The sequence below is a fragment of the Dromiciops gliroides genome, chromosome 2 (genome assembly GCF_019393635.1).
Source record: "Dromiciops gliroides isolate mDroGli1 chromosome 2, mDroGli1.pri, whole genome shotgun sequence".
NCBI classification, from domain to species: Eukaryota; Metazoa; Chordata; class Mammalia; order Microbiotheria; family Microbiotheriidae; genus Dromiciops; species Dromiciops gliroides.
Genome location: NC_057862.1, coordinates 687,790,497 through 687,811,428, shown reverse-complemented (window position 1 = coordinate 687,811,428; position 20,932 = coordinate 687,790,497). Strand labels below are relative to the sequence as shown.

Sequence of the window (20,932 nt, the reverse complement as noted above, 5' to 3'; positions counted from 1 at the left end):
TGGATGGGGGACTTCAAGTAGCAGCCAGATAATCACTTATCTTGTGTTTTGTGGAGTTGATTCCTTTTTAGTTACAAGTTGAACCATTTAAGTCCCTTCTGGCTCCATACTTAAGTGAAAACTAATGCTCTTTAGTGGGGTGTGGGTGTGGGTGGGAGGGGGAAGGCTTTTTTGGAGCAAAGCAAGTGTGCTATTTTTTGGAGTCCTCTTAGAAACAGAGGCTTTCTTGAAGGTGCTCTGTGTTCAGACAAACTGTATTTTAATAGCCTCTTTACAATCACACCATAAAATAATAATATAGTCTATAAAGAATAGATCCTGGAGCAAATTGCAGCATTCTGGGGGAGGATGTGTATTGTTTAACCAGCTGCTATAAATTTAATATGGTTATGTTATTGTCACAAAGCATTTTATCGATTTTTTTCAAGTTACTTATCTACACATTTATAGTGTCACTTCCCAAATTTGTTTTACTATGGTTTCCAGGAAGAACATATTAATTAGCTGCTATTTTAAACTTAGAATAGAGAGAAAAGGGATTCAAATTCAATAGAGATTTAAATGAACATAGGAATCATGCAGACTTTTAACAGCTCAATTTTTTTCTAACTTTAAAAATGTCACAGAATAAATTGCAGCTTTAGACAAGTTTGTTGTATCAACACATACTCTGGGCCTCTCTTTGGAATCAATTTTCTAGTTGTTATTCCTTCCTCTCACACAATATGTTTATTATTCTTTTTAAGGAGTTTTGGCTTCCTTAGGGAATTGATTTGCATCTTACTAGACTTTTTCTAAAATGTTTATTCTTGTGGGTAATCCATTCATTCATTCATTCATTCATTCATTCATTCATCAAGGAAGCAAGCATTTTAAATAACTACTCTGTACAAGGTTTTGTCCTTGATGCTGAAGATAAAACAATTAATACATCCGAATCCCTGCACTCAAGGAACTTACAATTAAATTGTGGAAAGTCTTGAAAATAAACAAAATAGCTTTTTTTCTTGGGGGGGGGTTCACAGTTGATGGAAAATCTACATTTTCTGTTATGTCCTGGTGTTCTGTTTAAAGCCTGAATATAACTGACTATTCTGGCCCAGTTCTCATATCACATGATTCATCTTCCAATTAAAGCCAGTCTATACCAATTCATTTCTATTCCATGTGGTAATAAGGCAAATATTATATTTAAATTAGGAACAAACAATTTCTTTACATTACATATATTTACTTACATTTGAAAAGAATACATGCCAATATAGAGAAAAAAATGCAGCAGGAACTGCTGGTATAAGAGTAGTAGATACAAACCTCTCCCAATATTAAGCTTTCCCACCCTCAGTCCAATGTCTGGAACTCAAAGGACATATGGTGACAATACAAAGGTCCTTTGGTCAAGCTACTATCTCAGCATGATAAGCAACCTTAGAAAAATGCAGGAATTCGAGATGGGACTTGCCTTTTTCCAAGGCAGCATCTTCACACTTTGGAACACAGTATGATTTCCCAGGAACACTGCTCCAGCAAGATGGTGAAATCTGCCCAGTTTGGGAAGACCATGGACTGCAGCTAATCCATAAATCATGCAGCAAAAAAAGTAAATAAATCATGTATTGCTTCTTCCATGGTACATCAATATTCAATGAATAAAATGATCAGGAAGGGAAAAAAATGTCACTCTCCCAGCAGTCTAGATTTCAGTGGGCCATGATACAGGAATAGTGTGAATCTACATAACTTTGTTTCCATAAGCATCTGGAAGACCTGACCCCTAAGGAATACTGGAAAACTTTAGACAATAAAATCCAAGAGTCCATAAGTGAAAAACAGCTCTACCTCCCACCTCAGGAATGTAGTGTGGCTGAACAAAGAGCAGGAAGACCCTGGCATGGTGTAAACAAAAAGAAACAAAAAATGATTTGCAAATTTCATGGGCTACTTTTATGCCCATTATTCAAATTCTAGGCATCCGTTCCTATTGCTTTTTGTTCTGTAATCTCCTTACTCAGCTTTATTTGTAAACATATAAAGAGATGGGGGTGTGGGGGGGGGTGAACTAGGTGGACTTGGATTCTGGAGGACCTGAGTTCAAATCTGAAATTAAACACTTGACACTTTCTAGCTGTGTGACTCTAGGCAAGTCACTTAACCCTCATTGCTCTGCAAAAACAAACAAACCAAAAAACAAAACCAAAAACATGTAAAGAGATCAGCTCTTTTCTGAGGCAGGCAGTCTCCATAGTGACTGTCTCTAGTCAGTATATTACTCTTTCTTTCTTTTCTTTAATTTTTTTTGGATTCACCTGAATATTTATTAAAGACAATCACTTCCACAGCATATAAAAAATATTTTCCTAGCTTACACAAAAGTCTTCTGACAGTGGGAATGAAAAATGCCATCCCCACAGCCTAGATGGGCTTGATCTTAAAATGCAAACTGATATGACTGAAAACTAAACACTTCCTGTACCAGATAATAAAAGACTCAAAAACCTTCAGGATCCTTGGACTGGTTCACATCAATAAGGGATCCGATTTTGGATGTAGTAAAAGAAATGTATTCATCTCCAATCACAATTTCAAGTTCCTGCCGGCCCAGCCTGTCAGGTGGAGGCCACGAAGCATCCTCTTCTTTTGTTTGTTTGTTCGTTTGTTTTTTGCAGGGCAATGGGGGTTAAGTGACTTGCCCAGGGTCACACAGCTAGTTAAGTGTCAAGTGTCTCAGGCTGGATTTGAACTCAGGTACTCCTGAATCCAGGGCCGGTGCTTTATCCACTGCAGCACCTAGCCGCCCCCATCATCTTCTTTTGTAATCTCACTGTCATCAATGATTCTCTTCAGTTCCTCCATCACACTCTTATGGAAGTAAAGCTCTTTTCTGATCATGATGTCATTTTTGTAATTGCTGCTGTTGGCGTACCACAGTTTTCCATTGGCTGAAACTCGAACTCCAGGAACTCGTGGCTAAACTTGCCCTTGTGACCCACATATTAGTGCAGGTAGAAGTCGCTGGCCATGGCCTAGCCAAGCCGCGTCTGAATTTATGGGATACTCGCAGGAACAAGGGACTGCACACCAGTCTCTACTAACCAGACCAGAGTCGCCTTTGCCTAGGCTGCGGGGTGTATATTACTCTTTCTTAATAAATCTTTTTATTTTATAAGATTCAAAGTAAGCCTCCCATTCTTTTTGTGAGCTAGCCCTTTCAAGCATGGTGGACAGTCCACCACCCACAACAACTTGTTTTTTTTCTTGTTAATTTCCTGATTTGCAAAAACAGTCTCCAAATTGGACTCCCTGTCTCAGGTATGTGATCTTTCAAATCTATTCTCTATGCAGTTGTCAAATTGTTATGGACCTGGTTACTTCATCTGAATGGCCCTGGGTACTCCAGAAGATTTGTGGGGTAACTCAAAAGAATTTTCTCCTTGAGAAACTAAACCAAAGGACAGACACACCTAAAGAGATTAAGTAGTACCTGAATGGTACTGAGCTAGCTCCAGGACCACCACCCTCCACTCTCCCCCACCCCTGGGAGACTGATAATCAATTTATCCATACTATAAATGTAACTGTCTTTCCTTTCCTTATTTGAGAGATACCTTTCTACTTTTCTGGTTCTTTCCCTGTGGTCACTCACAGTATTGCAATAAAGCTTGGGAAACTGAGTCACTGAGTCTTATAATTCTCTTGGGATGACTCATGATCAATTTGACCACAAATTCCATCCCACAGCAAAGGGGCAATTGTGAAAAACAATAAATGTTCCTGGTAGCTCTAGGGAACCCCTTTTTGCCTCCTACATCACCTTCTTCTATCTTCGCTTTCTTCTTGCCACTCATCTGCATTCTATTCCATAACATATACTTCAAAGTAGGGTTTCTTAAACTTTTTCTACTTGTAATCTCTTTTTGCCCAAGAAAATTTTATGTAGCTCTGGGTATATAGGTACATAAAATAGGTACATACAACCTTATACTGTTGCCAAATTTTTTGCAACCCCAACATTCAGTTACCACAAATGGAATTGTGATCCACATTTTAAGAAGTTAGGCTTTAGAGACTACTCATACTGGCCTGCTTGCTGGTACTCACACACAAAAACTGATTTCTCAACTATGTTCTTTGGCAGCACCCATTCCCTATGCCTGGACCACTCACCTCACTGCTGTGTTGTTTGAAAATATATGGGATGCCTATCTCTGTTCTAGGTTTTAGGAAACTTACCTGTGGTTTCTAATATATTTCTACTTGTAAATTAGAGGTTATAACACCAGTCTTTAGCATTAAGCACTTATTAAAGTATATTAAATGTTAGTAAAGAGAGAGCACATGGCTCTGAAAATTCAGAAGTCCTACATACCTAGTTAGAGAAAGAACAGAGCAGGGGCAGTGTCTCTGCCTCCTCCTATTTCCCAGGCCAAGAGAGAAGGGTAAGAACACAAGGGAGAGAGAAGAGAGCCACCCCCTTAACCCAAGGGTTTTTATTCTCTCTCAGGTAAAGATGGGCCACTGTACATTGATGCAAGCTAATTGGCCAGTCCACTGATTGATATGACTTGGATGGGGGGGGGGGGTGTCACCTAGGTGAGTTAACTTCTGTTAGGTAGTCAGAAAGGTCAATCTACATTAAAACTCTGGGACTTCGTTTTCTCTTCTCAAAAATAAGGGAGGAAAGGTTGATGGACTATATGGCCTGTTAGGTTTCTTTCCAATTCTAGATTTATGAGCCTACAACCTTACATGTCTGTAAGACCCAGTGGTCCCCTAATATAAAGAAATGAAGGAATAAAATATCTACCCCCAATTCACAATTAAATGTTCTTAATTTACTTGACCACCCATGGAAATACTTTTAGAAGGGACCTCTGAGACTTCTATTTCACATTTGACAATTGATTCAGCAAACAGCCCTTGCTTCTAAAACATCCAATGAGAGACAAACTACATATCAACACTTATGGACTGGGGGGGGGGGGGGCGGGATGGTAATGTTTTGTCTTTGCGTCTGGAAAGTCTGCACATCCACAAGCCTGAAATGACTTCTCCCCCTCACCTCTGCCTCTGAAATCCTTTGCTTCCTTCAAGATTCTCCTCAGATCCTCTCCTGATCCCCATTCCTATACTACCCCCATCTCTACCACATGTGTACTTTGTTGCGGTAGCTATCTGACAAAATGGATAGAGTATTCCCTCAGTTTTCACTACTATGAAATGGGAAAATAATAACAGTCATCTCCCATGTTTTGTTGTGAGACTCAAATAAAAAAAATGCTTGTAAAAAGTGATTAGAACTGTTTCTAGTACATAGTAGGTGCTCAATAAATGCTTATTCCCTTCCCTTATTTCCACTTTGCATTTTTTAAAATATATTCATCTGTGTACATAAAGAGTGGACCAAAAGTCATGAAGAGGTTTCAATATTTAATAACTCCTTTATTTTCTTTTTGTTTTTAATTTACAATACCATAGCATCATATATAGTATATATAGGAAATGAATTTACATTATGTAAAAAAAAATAATCCCTTAAATGGTTAAAAATAAAGAAAAACCTAATATATTTTTAAAGGTATTAAAACATCATGACTTTCTGCTCACCCTGTATATAGGGTGTAAGTTCTTTAACGTTGGGCACTTTTTTCTCCTTTACATGACAAATCCCCATCAGTGTCTGGTACAGAGTAACTTCATAGTAAATAGGATAGTGCAGTTGAAGTCAGGAAGAAGTTGTTTCCAAACTTGCCTCAGACTTTTTTAGCTCTACCACCCTGGGCAAGTCACTGGACCTCTTTGTGCCTCAATTTATTCATTTGTAAAATGAAGGGGGTGGACTAGAAAACTTTTAAGGTGCCTTCCATTTCAAAAATCTATCTTCCTAAGAATCCCCTCAATACTATCCCAGACAGGTGATTTTCCAAACTCTGCTTGAAGGTCTCTAGTGGAAAAAAACCCAATTATCTTCAAAGACAACCCATTCTTCTTTGAGAGAGCTCAAATTATTACAAAGTTCTTTCTCTTGATCTTAAATTTCCTGTTTTATAATTCCTTTCCATTCAATGTTCCTAGTTCTGTCCTCTGGGGCCAAGCAGAACAACCTTAATCATTTTGGGGTCTTATTTACCCATCTCAATGGGCTTTGATCCCTGTGTTGGTGAGTCAGCAAGCACAAATCCAAATGCTCCAATCTATCTAGTCGGCCCCACACCCCAGATATGAATTCAAACTACAGCTCTCCCCCTTATTTGTCCTGTAGAAACACAGAACTTCCTGAGATAATGTTCTGAGTGACTTAATGCATGACTAAGTTTAGGTACATTTGCCCTGGGCAAATGTCTTGGTAGGTGAACTAGTAAGTGGAAAAGGTACAGTAGTCATTGTATCAAGAAGGCCACATTTTTTTTTCCCTCACATCCCATCTTTGCATCTGCCATAGCTATTTCTTTCCTCTCTTCCTTACCCCAGGACACATGCCTTGTTACTCCCTTGCTAAACCCTGCCCCCCCCCAACCCCCACCTTGAAACAGATTCTTTCTTTAAAAAGGCCACTAGGGACACAGAAGTTTGAGTGCTGGTCCGGGTGTCCTGAAGACCTAAATTCAAATTCAGCCTCAAATACTTATTAGCTGTGTCACTTGGCCGATCACTTAAACTCTGACTGCCTCACTTTCCTCAAATGTCTAGCTAGTTCTTGTTTTGGGAAGAATACAGTTATCCCTTCCACATCATGATTTTCCCCATTGAGGTTTCAATATATCACAAGTTGGCTTAAGAAATTAAATGGGAGGGCAGCTAGGCAGCTAGGTGGAGCAGTGGATAGAGCACTAGCCCTGCATTCAGGAGGACCTGAGTTCAAATCCGGCCTCAGACACTTGACACTAACTAGCTTTGTGACCCTGGGCAAGTCACTTAAACCTCATTGGCCTGGAAGAAAGAAAGAAAGAAAGAAAGAAAGAAAGAAAGAAAGAAAGAAAGAAAGAAAGAAAGAAAGAAAGAAAGAAAGAAAGAAAGAAAAATAAATTAAATGTAAATTTGGGGGGAGTTTTGAAGATGCTATCTATGATACACAAAGACCAGCAGACAATATAGAAAAAGTTTAGAAACTCATAAATGCATAAAATATATGTATAATATTAACATATTTTATCTTTTAATACCATAATAATCCAGATTTATTTTCTAGTACAAGGGAGGACCTAATCCCTAGGATGTGGAAGGAATAACCACAATCCAATGAATGCTACCATTCTTACTTCTGAAAAGAACATGACAATTAATATCCCAGACTCTGCTAATTATCATGAATTTCAGGACCAAGACACCCCTTCAGACTACAGCCTACCTGAGTTTAGAATATACTTTGCTAGAGGGCAGGGACTGTCTTGTTTTGTATATGTATCTCCAGCAATTATTCCATTACTCCTAAGTGCTTAGTAAATGCTTTCTATTCATTCATTCAAATTGTTCAGAGTAGAAGGGAGTTTAAATAATCAGCCTTGATAGTAAGCATGATATAGAAGGCAAAAAAGGGGTTAATAAAAAAACCTAAGACCCAAGGGTTAATTCAGATATTAGCTCCAAAAGGGAGTTAGACCCCAGTTAATAGATAACTTACAAGTCAGGATGTTAAATTCTCTTACAAACAGTAATCAGTACCCATAAAGGGAACAGAGGGAGCTTGGCTGTGAAGGCCTAAGAATGTAACAATGATAAAATTGACAGTCTATAGAAACTTAGACTATAAATAAAAGAAAAATGAAGATATTTTGAAACTAGACTTGGGAAACAGAAAGACATGCTCAGAAAAGGCCAAATGTGTCCCCAGATTCACCTTATGACATGTAAACCCCAAAAACACACCTCCACAGAAAAAGGTATCTTACTCAGGGGTTGGCTTAGGACCCCAGGAACTCCAAATTATGATATGCCCTCCCCCGTACCTCCCCAAGGGGGAGAATATTATAATGAGTAGGACAGGCCCTCCCTTGTACCTCTCCAAGGTGGAGATTATTATAATGAGACTTATAATCAATTTATCCAAACTATACAAATAACTGTCTTTCCTTTCACTATTCGAGAGATACCTTTCCAATATTCTGGTTCTCTCCCTGTGGTCACTCACACTATTGCAATAAAACTTGAGAAACTGAGTCTTGTAATTCTTTTGGGACAACTCACTATCAATTTGATCCCAAAATCCATCCCACATCAATCATTTCTCCGTAACTAAATGGACTAACAGCTTTCCTTGGTAATTTCCTACCTACTTGTTTTTCCCCCTTATACATGAGACTATAACACATAGAGTGCCACACTAAAAGAAAAACAAAAATATTGCCTCGAATCATTTCAGTGCTGCAAAATCCTCAAAGCAACAGTCCCAAAATAGCATTTGCTACCAAGTCACAAACCTTTGCAATAAGTGTGAGGAAATATCAATACTTTTCTGTACTTCTAAATATAATACAAGGTACCATCTGTGTGAATGCCAACCTGACAAAAATGCAGGCAGGTGCTTTATAACTCTGGATGATAAGGAAATAAAGAAGTCTTAGAGACAGCATGGAAGAAGCAAAGAAAGCCTAGAAAAATGCCCTTGAAATAGCCTTCAAGTGCTTCTGGGGTGTAAGTCATGGACAATTATTAAACCTGCTTAATAATAGAGAAATCATGGGCTTTCTTAGGGGCCTGAAAGGTGGAAATCTTAAGTAAAAACTTTTAAATTATAGCCAATGGATCTTGAATATTAAGCACTTTAATTATTTTATACTTGGATGATGAATCCAAGCTTACTGTTCTCGAAAATTCATTGTTAGTCTCAGTGTGTTCTATTTTGAATTTAAAGGAACATAACCCTTTAAAGAGTAAGCATAGGATGATGTTGAAAGTTAGGTTGACTCGATTACCCATTTTCCCCAACCCTGTTTATCATTTATCAACCAGTGTTGGGGGAAGCTCTGGCAGGGAAGGAAATACCAAGTCTGCAGCTTTTTGTATTACCTGCTGTTTGTCACATTCTTCTACCTGTCACATTTTCACTAACTTGGGGTAGAATTGAAATGCAGGAGCCCTCTTTTGCTGAGGTGTTCCTATCTGAATTGTCTTAAAGTTAATTATAAAAACTGGCCCCACCTTGAAGCCATTGCTGATCAGGCAAGCAAAGTACCTTGACAAGCTTATGATACAATTCTTTTAATCCTCTTTGTCCTGAGTTTTGTCTGCTTAATCAGGGTGGAAACCTAAGTAAAGAATTTTCCTTTTAGCACTTGCAAATGCAATACATGAATATCACTTCTTCTCCATAGGCCTCACTTTTCTCATCTATAAAATGGATTGATAATTCTAGGTGGTCTTTGACAATTTTACATTAGTTCTGCCATTTAATAGATGTGTGACCTCAGACAAATCATTTTATCTCTCTGAGCTCTATTTTTCTAATCTAATCTATTACTTACACATTGGGTAGAATCGTGCTTTTATTAAATATAAAACATCATTACTGTGAGGAACCTAAAGCACCCTCAAGCTGTGAGTCATTTAAAATTATTAAAATCTAGTGAGACTGGGAGGGGTAGCTAGGTGGAGCAGGAGATAGAGCACCAGCCCTGGAGTCAGGAGGACCTGAGTTCAATTTGGGGAACTGAGTCTAATTCCCAGCCCTGGTGCATCCTATTATGCAATGATGGACTATTCGTATTATATGTCTTGACCTTACCCTATCTGTGAAGTAAGAGGGTAGGATCAGATGTCCTTCAAACTATGTTCTAGTTCAAAATCTATAAGCACATAATCCTATGACTCTATGAATGAGTGATTAAAAATATGTCTTGTCAAGACTGACGTACCAGGCATGTGGCCCCAGGGAAATCACTTAGACTGTCAGTGCCTCAGTTCATTTCTCTGAAAAATAAAGAAACTGAACTTCATTGTTTCTGATGTCACTTCCAAATCAATCAATGGCCCTATTAACATTGTTCATTGAGAGTCCTAGCTAAATCAATCACTTCCCCTGGACAATGCAACTGATTCTTAACCTGGAGAATAAGCGTAATAATACTGGTCTATAGCACTGATTTTAACAAATGCTAATAAAAAGCAATGGCATATATTTATAAAGAAAGACAACTCTTTTTGGTATATTTTGCAATAATTTTCAGGTCCTAGCTGAGCTCAATTATTTTTGGTGAATTCTTGTTCTTTGGATTATAGCATGACACATTTAATAAATACAGACTATTTGTTTTTTTCTTTTCTTTCTTTTTTTTTTTTGGTGAAGCAACTGGGGTTAAGTGACTTGCCTAGGGTCACACAGCTAGTTAAGTGTTAAGTGTCTGAGGCTGGATTTGAACTTGGGTCCTCCTGACTCCAGAGCGGTGCTCTATCCACTGCGCCATCTAGCTGCCCCAATACAGATTATTTGTAAGGTAATGTACCAATAAATTCCTTTGGTGCCCTCCACCTCTGATATTCTATGTTTTTCTGAAGATACTTAATGGATTACAAGGCAGAAAAAGTGTGTGTGGGGGTATGTGTGTGTGTGTTTGTGTGTATAGGCAATGGTCTCAGAATTTTAGAGCAAGAAGAAACTTTAGGAAATCTTAGCCAGTTATGTCTATGTCATCTTTCATATTGGAATACTGCACCTCAGAAGAAGTAACTGGTACAAGATGTCATAGCTAGTACGAAGGAGAAGTAAAATCAATCCTCAAGATTCCTTCAGTTGTTCCATTGTCGCTCTTTCTACTCAAATAAATAAATATAAAAATTGAAACTTATTATAAGTATAGCACACACACACATACCCACTACACCGTGCTTTTTCATAGAATGATGATAAGATAGTTTAAAATGTCTAAACTATCGATTGTGTGTTACTAAACCTAGAGGAACCTTCTCCTGGTTCTGTGTCTTTTATGCAGATGTTTGTTTACCCCAGTGTTTTGCCCTGAGCTTCTCTCTCTCTCTCTCTCTCTCTCTCTCTTTTTTGTGACTTGCCCAGAGTCACACAGCTAGTAAGTATTAAGTGCCTGAGGCCAGAGTTGAACTCAGATCCTCCTGAATCCAAGGCAGGTGCTCTATCCACTGCACCACCCAGCTGCCCCTCTTCTTTCTTGACATCCTCTGTTAGTGATCTCAGCTCTCATGGGCTCAATAGTTATCTTAATGTGGATGATGATCATAAGTAGATAGTCCACTCTCAGTTTCTTATGAAAGGTACTTAGATAGCCAGATGACAGAGTGGATAGAGTATTGGGCCTAGAGTTCAGATCCAACCTCAGACAGTCACTAGCTCTGTGACCCTGAGTAAACAACTTGCTCTCTGTGTGTTTCATTTTCTTAAATTATAAAATGTGTATAATAATGGCATTTACATCAAAGAGTTGTGAGGATCAAGTGAGTTAATCATTGTCAAGTGGTCAGCACAGTACCTGCCACATAGTAGGCATATAATAAATGCTTTTTTTTTCCTTTCTGGAAATTCAGAATCTGCAATACTTGATCTCTAATCCCTACCTGAACACTTCATGGTGGAAATCTTTGCTTGTTTATCACACAGGCAAATAATTTGGAGATCAATTCTGAATCAACTCTATTAGTCTCACTAACTCATTAATGCAAAGAATAATAGAGAATAATATATTGTAAGCAATTAAAATTCTCCAACCTAACTTTCAAAAAATTTAAAAAAGCTATTACACTGACTGAGAATTTCTTAAGAAATTTTAACCAATATGAAAGTTTATTAACAGTAAAAGAGTTTACACAATAAGAATACTAAAAGTCTCAGGAGTCTCCTCATCAGGCAAATATTTTAACAGAAATGTGGCAGCCAAGAAGAAAAAGAAAAGCTAGGAAGAAAAGTTATATTTGAGAACACACATACAGTAAAGTCAATGCTAAAGAAAAGTGATATTTAAAATGTATAAGATAATAATTTTATATAATGTCCACAAAAAAGGATGTTTACAAAACAATGGGGGGAATCATAAATAATATGATTGCAAAATTTCATCAATCTTCATCCTATCAATAATATAAATGTGAAAATATAATCAAATTTTAAAATAATTGCTTCCAAACTCTTTTGAATAATGGTAGGACCAATTCACAACTCCACCAGCAGGGTATCAATATATCTATTTTCCTTTGCCCTCTCCAGTATTTGACATTGTTTTAGTCATCTTTTCCAATCTGAAAGATATGATGGAAAAACTTTAATTTGCTTTAAATTGCATTAATAAAAGTATTGATGATTTGGAACATTTATATGTGTGTATGTATATATATCAATATATCAATCATTCTATCTATATCTATATCTTTATCTATCATCTCTATCTCTATGTGTGTATGTACTCCAAACTCTGTCTTTCTCTGTCTCATCTCTTTATATATATGCATGTGCATATGCATGCATATGTATATGTGTGTTTATGTACACATATGAATATATACATATATATGGTCATGGATAGATAGATAGGAAGAGTTTGGTTTTCTTCCTTTGCTAACTCTTTGTTCATATCCCCAACTACTTAATATCTAGCATGAAATATACATTATTGGACTTAATCCTTAAAGGAATTACTTTTTTTGATTATGAATATTTCAAATAGGGGTTTCTTTTTCTTTTGATTTTTTTTTTGCAGGGCAATGGGGGTTAAGTGACTTGCCCAGGGTCACACAGCTAGTAAGTGTCAAGTGTCTGAGGCTGCATTTGAACTCAGGTACTACTGAATCCAGGGCTGGTGCTTTATCCACTGCACCACCTAACTGTCCCTTTCTTTTGATTTTTAATAGGGGAATGGGAAAGGTGAGAAGATATGTTCTTGACAATTGAAAATAATAGTAATAGGAAATTAACTCATAATTAACTACTGAATCATGCCTTTTTCCTCATCCATATAAAATATGTAGCAGAATATTTTGAGTATGGATCGAGGGATTCCTTGATGAAAATAATAAATGGGAATATACTTTTTTTCTGACAAATCAGTATAAAAAAACAACCTCACAATCTTATAATTGACTGAGAGTTCAAATATTTTTAATTATTAGAAATAGAAAGAGGAGGAAAATATTGGTAACACAAAGGAAACACAATACCTTAGCTGTTCTCCAACAACAACAATAATCTACCCAAACTATGATAAGATCATATAAATTACCAAATTAATAAATGAAAAAATATTTGTTAATTGCCTATTGTATGCTAGGTATTGTGGAAGATATATCCCTAGATCTAACCCAATTCAATGATCCTCTGAGAATAAACATGAAATGGTTCATAAAAATCAGGCAAACATTCCTTAGTATCTTTGAATCTTAAACAAAGTTGAAAGGAAAAGAGAATTGCCTCTACGGGGCAAAAAAAAAAAAAAAAAAAAACACAAAACAAACAAAAAAAACACCTCCCGAAGTTCCTGCATGCATATAACATCATCCTGACTGCATTGAGTTCTGGAACACTATGAGTTCTCCTCAATGAGATCCATAGTCATTGCTCAAAGATTTGCCATCAATACCTATAGACACTCTTAGAAAGTAGAGAAAGTACATTTGTGTGATACTTTTCGAAGAGAAATGGATTCAAAGAGCACATTTTACTTGATTGTGTGTGTGTGTGTGTGTGTGTGTCTGTGTTTTGCCAATGGACAATGAGCTTGGTTGAGAACTGAATATAAAAGTTGGATTTCATATAGTGTAAAACACTTTCAGTTATCTCAACTTGCTTGCCAATGAAAGAAAACAAATGAAAAACGTTAACATCAACATTCTTCCAAAAGTGTTATCAATTCAGTGGAATTCGACAAATGCTTTTCATGATATTTTGTGATCCCCAAGTAGTTAAGACTGGAGATGATTCAATAAACATATAGTGGTGTAAATGCATTGTAGCATAGCTCAATGGTGACTTGCATTTAATCCATTAGGAGAGGAACAAAAAGTTTGTATGCTTGAAAAATTAGTTAAAACTGTCTTCTAAATGTTAAAGAAATAGACAAAGGATTCAATTCTTACCCTCTAAGACAATGTGGGAAAACAAAAATCGATATGAATCACCTAATGATAATGGCAGGTTATGCTCTGAATGAGAGTATTCCATCCTGGTGATGCTGAGAAAGCCATTTCCCATAACTTGGCTTGAATAGAGCCTCCCATTCAGGTGTATGGCTTTCTCTTTCCAAGCCACTCACTCCCTTTTCCTACACATGGGCAAAGATTCTACTGACCCAAAAAAAAGAAAAAAAAAAGGGAGAAAAGAAAAATTAAATGCCTTTGTTCGCTCAAGGTCTGTTGTACCATCAGTTTTTATTTTTTTTAAACTAGAAATAACTTTTGTGGCGGTTGTCATTTTTGGTGTTATATTATTGTTATTGTTTTAATTTCCAGTTTCTGTTCCAGACTTTAAAAAAAAAGTTCAGAATTATTACCACCAGCCTTTTATTGAGTTTCTTGAACACTAAGTAAAGTTCAATAATACTTTGGGGTTTTGCAGGCCAATGTTTTAGAATCTGTCTCAGAAGTGTTAGAATCTGAAGTTAATATATATGTATTCTGTGGAACATATGTGATGGAATTATATAGCTCTTAGGAGGCTTACTTACCTAGGGGCTAAGGAGCAAGAGTAGAGAAAAGGGAGAGAACTGCATTTGCCATCTTCCACCCTGCCTGTTCTGCCTCATCAATGCACACTGATTCTCCAGGAAGAGTCTCTGAGTGCAATCAGCTCAAATCTCAACTCCTGTCTGGCATCTGCTAAGTCTCTTATAATAATCTCTTAGTGTCTTATTTCTTGGTTGACTGCCTGGTTTCATCTCTTGAATAGATTAAATCAATCAATCAATGGAAAAATAAAAATTTGCTTATCACTTTTTATGTACTTAAATGCTAAGAATATAAATACAGAAAACAATATAATACTTACTCTCACTGATCAACTTCTCTCATATTTTTTTTTTTTTTTGGATGAGGCAATTGGTGTTAAGTGACCTGCCTAGGGTCACACAGCTAGTAAGTGTTAAGTGTCTAAGACCAAATTTGAATTCAGGTCCTCCTGACTCCAGTGTTGGTGTTCTATCCACTGCACCACCTAGCTTCCCCTTGTCTCATACTTTACTAAGAGAGCGAAAGCTATTCACCTTAATCCCCTTAATCTCCCAACTCTTTGACATCAAATAAATTCACTTTCTATTTTCCCCTAGGCATTAATAAAGAGGTAGAACATTCACCAAGTTTTCCCCTGCATGCATACTTGATACCATCCCTTCTTATCATTACCAGAAAATTATCCCCACTAGTCTAGCATCCCATCTTGTTTTCTATTCTTCAGTCTTTCCCTATCTAATACCTCCTTCCCTTGTGCCTACCATTACTCTCAACTCTCCCTAATCCTTAAAACAATATCTTGCTAGATTATACCATGCCTAAATAGCTGTCATACTGAAACTGCTCTCTTATTCTCAACTGTTTTTAAATCAAGCCAACAACAAAATCAATTAATTTTACATATGATGCCATTATATAAGTTACTATTATTATAGCATCTACTACATACTAGACACTGTACTAAGAACTTTACAAATTACTAAATTGATCCTCCAAATAATCCAGAGATGTAGATAATAATATCCCCTTTTTACAAACGAGGAAGCAAACATCGATACAACAAGATGCTAAGCAAGTATTTCTAATGCACATGCAATATGAAAGACACTGTGCTACATCTAGGGGATATAAATACAAGCGAGAAGAAAGAAAGTTCTTACTTTCAGGATCTTATAATCTAATGGAGGAAAAAATACATAAAAGGAGAAAAAATAAGGAGATGGGAAAAGATACCCATTCAAGGGCTTGATGATTAAAAAAAATGAGGAGGAAGGCAAGATGTCTGGTCTGGGTGCTTACTCAAAATGATGTTTCCAGAGGAATTCATGAATGGGAGAAAAAGGTCACAGGGGAGACATGTTTTAGGATGAGAAGGGCACAGGTATTGCAGGAATCACCAGAAATAGAATGAACCTGAATCATATTACTTAAATTCCTTATTTGTAAAATCAGCTGGAGAAGGAAATGTCAAATCACTCCAACATCTTTGCCAAGAAAGCCCCAAATGGGGTCACAAATAGTCAAACATGACTGAAACAACCAAAAAGCTACTGCAACAAAGCAGGTTGGCTAATTCTAGTCTGGGCATTCAGAAAAAGAGTGAGGAAAGGAATGCAGGCTATCCTTGGTGCTAGCCTTCTCTCTCCTATAACTCTTATAGATTCTATTTATTATCCTTATTACTCAACTTCAATTATTCCCTACAAAGTTTATAATGACCTCTCAATTGATAAATATATATTTTCTCAGTCTTTACTGTTTTTTGAGTTTCTATTGCATTTAATATTATCTTACCTTGCTCTCCACCTGAATTTTCTTTTCCTTTTAGTTTTTGTGACTTTTTTCTACTATTAATTTCATCACTATTTCTCTGTTGCCTTACATAGGACTCCATGTATGTTGTTCCCCCTAACTTTGGGTATACTCCAAACTTCTGTTCTGAGCTCTCTTCTCCTTTCCTGTTACATTTCCCTGCGTTGTGAAATTCTCATCTTCCAAGATATTAATTATAGGCTTTATGCAGATAATTTGAAGATTAATATATCTATTCCTGGTTTTCCCTATCTCTAGTCTCACATCAATAACTACTAGACATTTTGAAATAGAATCCCCATGAACACTTCAAACATAATGAATCCAAAAGAAATTACATTATCTTTTCCCCCAGACATATTCCTCTTCCACATTTTCCCTACCATAGAACTCCCCACTTTTAATTTAGCCTACTCACCCAAGCTCTCAAGTACAGTCATTTCTGACTCTTGACTCCTCACCTGTCATATCTAAGTACTTACCTGTGTCATTTGAAATATTTTGGGGAACCTGTCCGTGTTCTAAATTATTGAGGAACTTAGCTGGGGTTTCCAATATATTGTTACTTTTAAATTAGAGGCTGTTGTACTCGTTTTTTGGCATTAATCATTTATTAATCATATTAGGTGTTAGGAGAGACAGAGAGAGAGAGAGAGAGAGAGAGAGAGAGAGAGAGAGAGAGAGAGAGAGCGAGCGTATATGGCTCCAAGTAGAGTTCAGAAGCCCTATGTTATCTAGATAGAGAAGAGAGTGAGGCGGGGATGGGTGGCTCCCTCCTCCAATGTCCTAGCCAAGAGAAAGAATGAGTGAGAGAGTGCAAGCCCCTGCAGACCTTACACACTGCTCAAAGTCAATTCTCCACCATCTTTACTGGACTTCAGGGTGACCCATATCAGAATGAGCAGCGCCCTGCTGCTCAGGGTCTGTGAAAGACAAACCCTCTGAAAGCAAAACTTTTAGGTTGTCGTGATTTCAATCTCTACAATGTCTATTCAGAGTCTCACTTTCAACTTTACTGACTCTGGACTGGCCTTGAAAGAGATTAGGCAAGGCTCCAGAGTTAAGCCCTCAAGTGGAGGATCCTTGGGTCCCCCAAAAACCATTATCAATAATAATTTTCTCTCATGCTCAATCTTGTCATTCTAACCTCATAAGATCTCACATGTATGCCTTTCTCTCTCAGCTCATATAGCTGCCACACTAGTCTAGACTAACATCACCTATCATCTTCATTATTGAAATTGTGCCTTGATTAATCTCCATGCCTCAAGCCTCTTCCTCTACCTACCCCTCTTTTATTCAGATTCTTTTTTTTGAAAAATTATTATTTTTATCATCGACATTCTTTTAGTACATTTTTAGTTGTTTTCTTACCTTCTCTCCCATCCCTCCTCCACCTATGGCAAAGTCAGGCAATGTAATATAAATTATACCTGTGAAATCATGAAAAAACATATTTCCATATTAGTCATTACAAAAAAAAAATAAAAACTTTTAAAAGGGGAAAAACATTACTTCAGTTTTCACTTAGACTCCATCATTTCTCTCTCTCTCCCTCTGGATATAGATAGCAATTTTTATTGTAAATCCTTTGAAATTGTCTTGAATCATGGTATTGATCCAGTCATTCACAGTTGATCATCATAAAATGTTAGTCTTACTGTGTACAATGTTTTTCTTGTTTTCACTTTACTTTGCATCACTTCATATAATTCTTAAGTTTTTCTGAAACCATCCTGCTCACCATTTCTTATAGCTGAGTAGTATGCCATCAGAATAATATGTCATAAGTTATTTAACCCTCCCCTAATTTATACTCATCCCCTCAGTTTTCCATTCTTTGCCACAACAAAAGAGCTGCTATAATTTTTTTGTATACATAGTTCTTTTTTTCCCTTTTTCTTGGATCTCTTTGGAATACAGACCTAGTAGTGGTACTGTTGGTTTGAAGGATATGCAGTTTTATAGTCTTTTCAGTGTAGTTCTAAATTATTTTCCAGAAAGCTTAGGCCAGTTCACAATTCCACCAAGAGTATATTAGTGTCCCAACATTCCCACATCCCCTTCAACATTTGTCATTTTCCTTTTCTGACATGTTAGTCGATCTGATAGGTATGAAATTGTACCTCAGAATTAGATTTGTGTTTCTCTAATCAATAATGATTTAAAACATTTTATCTTATATTTATTCAGTTTCCAAAGTGATTTTCCTATAGATTATCTGACCACATCACCCTACCTCCGTTCAATAAATTGCAGCAGCTTCTTATTATGTCTTACATCAAATGGAAAGTCCATTATTATTTGAAGGTTTTCATAAATAAGTCCCACATTAACTCAGAGCCTAATAACTACTAATAACAGCTACCATTTTTGTAATACTTTAAGATATTCAAATAATTATTTTAAAAATCATCTCATTTGACCACAACCCTAGGAGTATGTGTTACTACTAGTCTCATTTTGTAGCTGAAAAAAGAAAGGAAGAAACAGGTTAAGTGACTTGCTTAATTACTGTCTAAGAAGGTATTTGAAGTCAGAGTTTCCTGAGTTCAGGTCTAATACTCTACCTATCTTGATCCCTGAATTTTATCTGTGTTCTAGAGAGAGAAAAACAGATACAGAGAAAAGAGAGATAGAAACAAAGAGCCTGAGAAATATACAGAAAAAGAAGTAGAGACAGAGACAAAGAAACAGAGAGAGATAGACGAAGGCACAGAAACAGAGACCAAAAGGCAGAGTTAGAGAGAGTGAAAACCTCTGGGAATACGGAAGAACTGCCTCTAATCTCTACTACTGACATATACTACCTGTTTTTTAGCCATTTGCCAATTTATTCATCATCAAAATGGCTCAATAACAGCATGGGGAAGACTATTAAAATTAAAAAGCAGAGTTTGGAATCATGAAGCCTGAACTTTGGACCTTTGTTCTGCCTCCCACAGCCTGTTTGGTCTTTGGAAAGTCATTTGCCTTCCCTGGGTCTCGGTTTCCTCACTGACAAAATGAAATGTTTGGCAACATGATCTCCAAGATTCTTTTGAGTTCAATATCTCTGATCCTATAAGACTATTCTTTTGTTATTTTCACTCTTTCAGGATTCTGATTGCCAGGGCCCAGAGTGTGACATATTCTCTGCAGGTTTAGATGAGGCTTTTTCAGTCCTTTCCTATCAACATTATGGTTCTCCTACTTTATTTATACCCCACACTTGGCATTAAGCAGTCCCTGGATATTCATTATACTCCTATGAAAAATGCATTTAATTGATTAATGAAGTCACAGTTTTCTGCTGCTTCCCTTTCCATCGATCAACTGAAGCTTCTAGGGCTATACAGAGGCATGACCAGAGGAAGCTTTGTCATAATTTACCTGTTCTCTGCAGTATTGATGGCTGTCATTCCCATGCCTGTCACCATAAATGTGGTTAAGGTGAAGACTTTATATCACTGTAACCTTGTAAACAACAGTTTGGGTGATAAAGCAAAGCTTATACACAATTATGACCCCATCACAACATTCATGCATTCTTTCCTTGAGCAATTGAAACCCAGTTATCTGACCCAACATACATTGAGTAGATTCCAGAAGAGATACAAGATACATAAGTCACTGTGCTTTGAGTAACTCTCTGCTCTGGTGCAGCTCATTCTAATCTAAGGGTATGGTGGTAAGGAGATGACAGTTATAACAAAGGAAAATAATGTGTTTGGGTATAAATCACAGTGGCTCAGAATTTGTAAAACCTAGCTTCAAATTCCAACTCTGTAAATTCATCTGTGACTTTGGACATATGAATTATTTTCTCAGGACCTCAGTTTCTTCATCTTCAAAATGAACATGCTATACTTAGGGCAGCTAGGTAGATAGAATTCCATGCCTGGAGTCAGTAAAAGATATCTTTCTAACCTCAAATCTGAGCTCAGACATTTAGCTGTGTGACTCTGGGCAAGTCACTTAACCCTGTTTGCCTCAATTTTTTAAATTTTTTTATGTAAAATGAGCTGGAGTTAGACTTACAATTTTAGTAAGATAAAGGACCATTTTGAGAGGAGTGATAAGATGAAAGATCATACATTTACAGGTTCAAAACTGGGGGTTTTATCTTAGTGACCACCTCATTCATCAACCCTTCCTGCGCTCCCCCCCACCACCTCTTTTTACAGATGAGGAACTCAAGCTCATAAAGTGGCTGAACTAGGAGTCAAATCCTATCCTATGAGACTCAGAATCTGGCATTCTTCTGAGTATTTTGTTGTTGTTCCATCATTTCAATTATGTCTGACTCTCTTTGACCCCATTTGGGGTTTTCTTGGCCAATATACTGGAATGATTTGTCATTCTTTGTGTGACCTTGGGTGATTTACACAAACTTTATGAGCTTGAATTCCTCATTTGTAAAATAAGGTGTGTGTGTGGGGGGGGGGGGACAGGAAAGGTTGATGAATGAGGTGGTCACTAAGATACAACCTCCAGCTTTGAACCTGTAAATGTATGATCCTTCATC

General features: G+C 36.9%; 1 pseudogene; it reads right to left on the bottom strand.

Moving 5' to 3' along the window:
* Window positions 1-2,412: 2,412 nt before the first annotated feature.
* LOC122744180 lies at window positions 2,413-3,020 on the bottom strand (annotated as a pseudogene).
* Window positions 3,021-20,932: the final 17,912 nt, after the last annotated feature.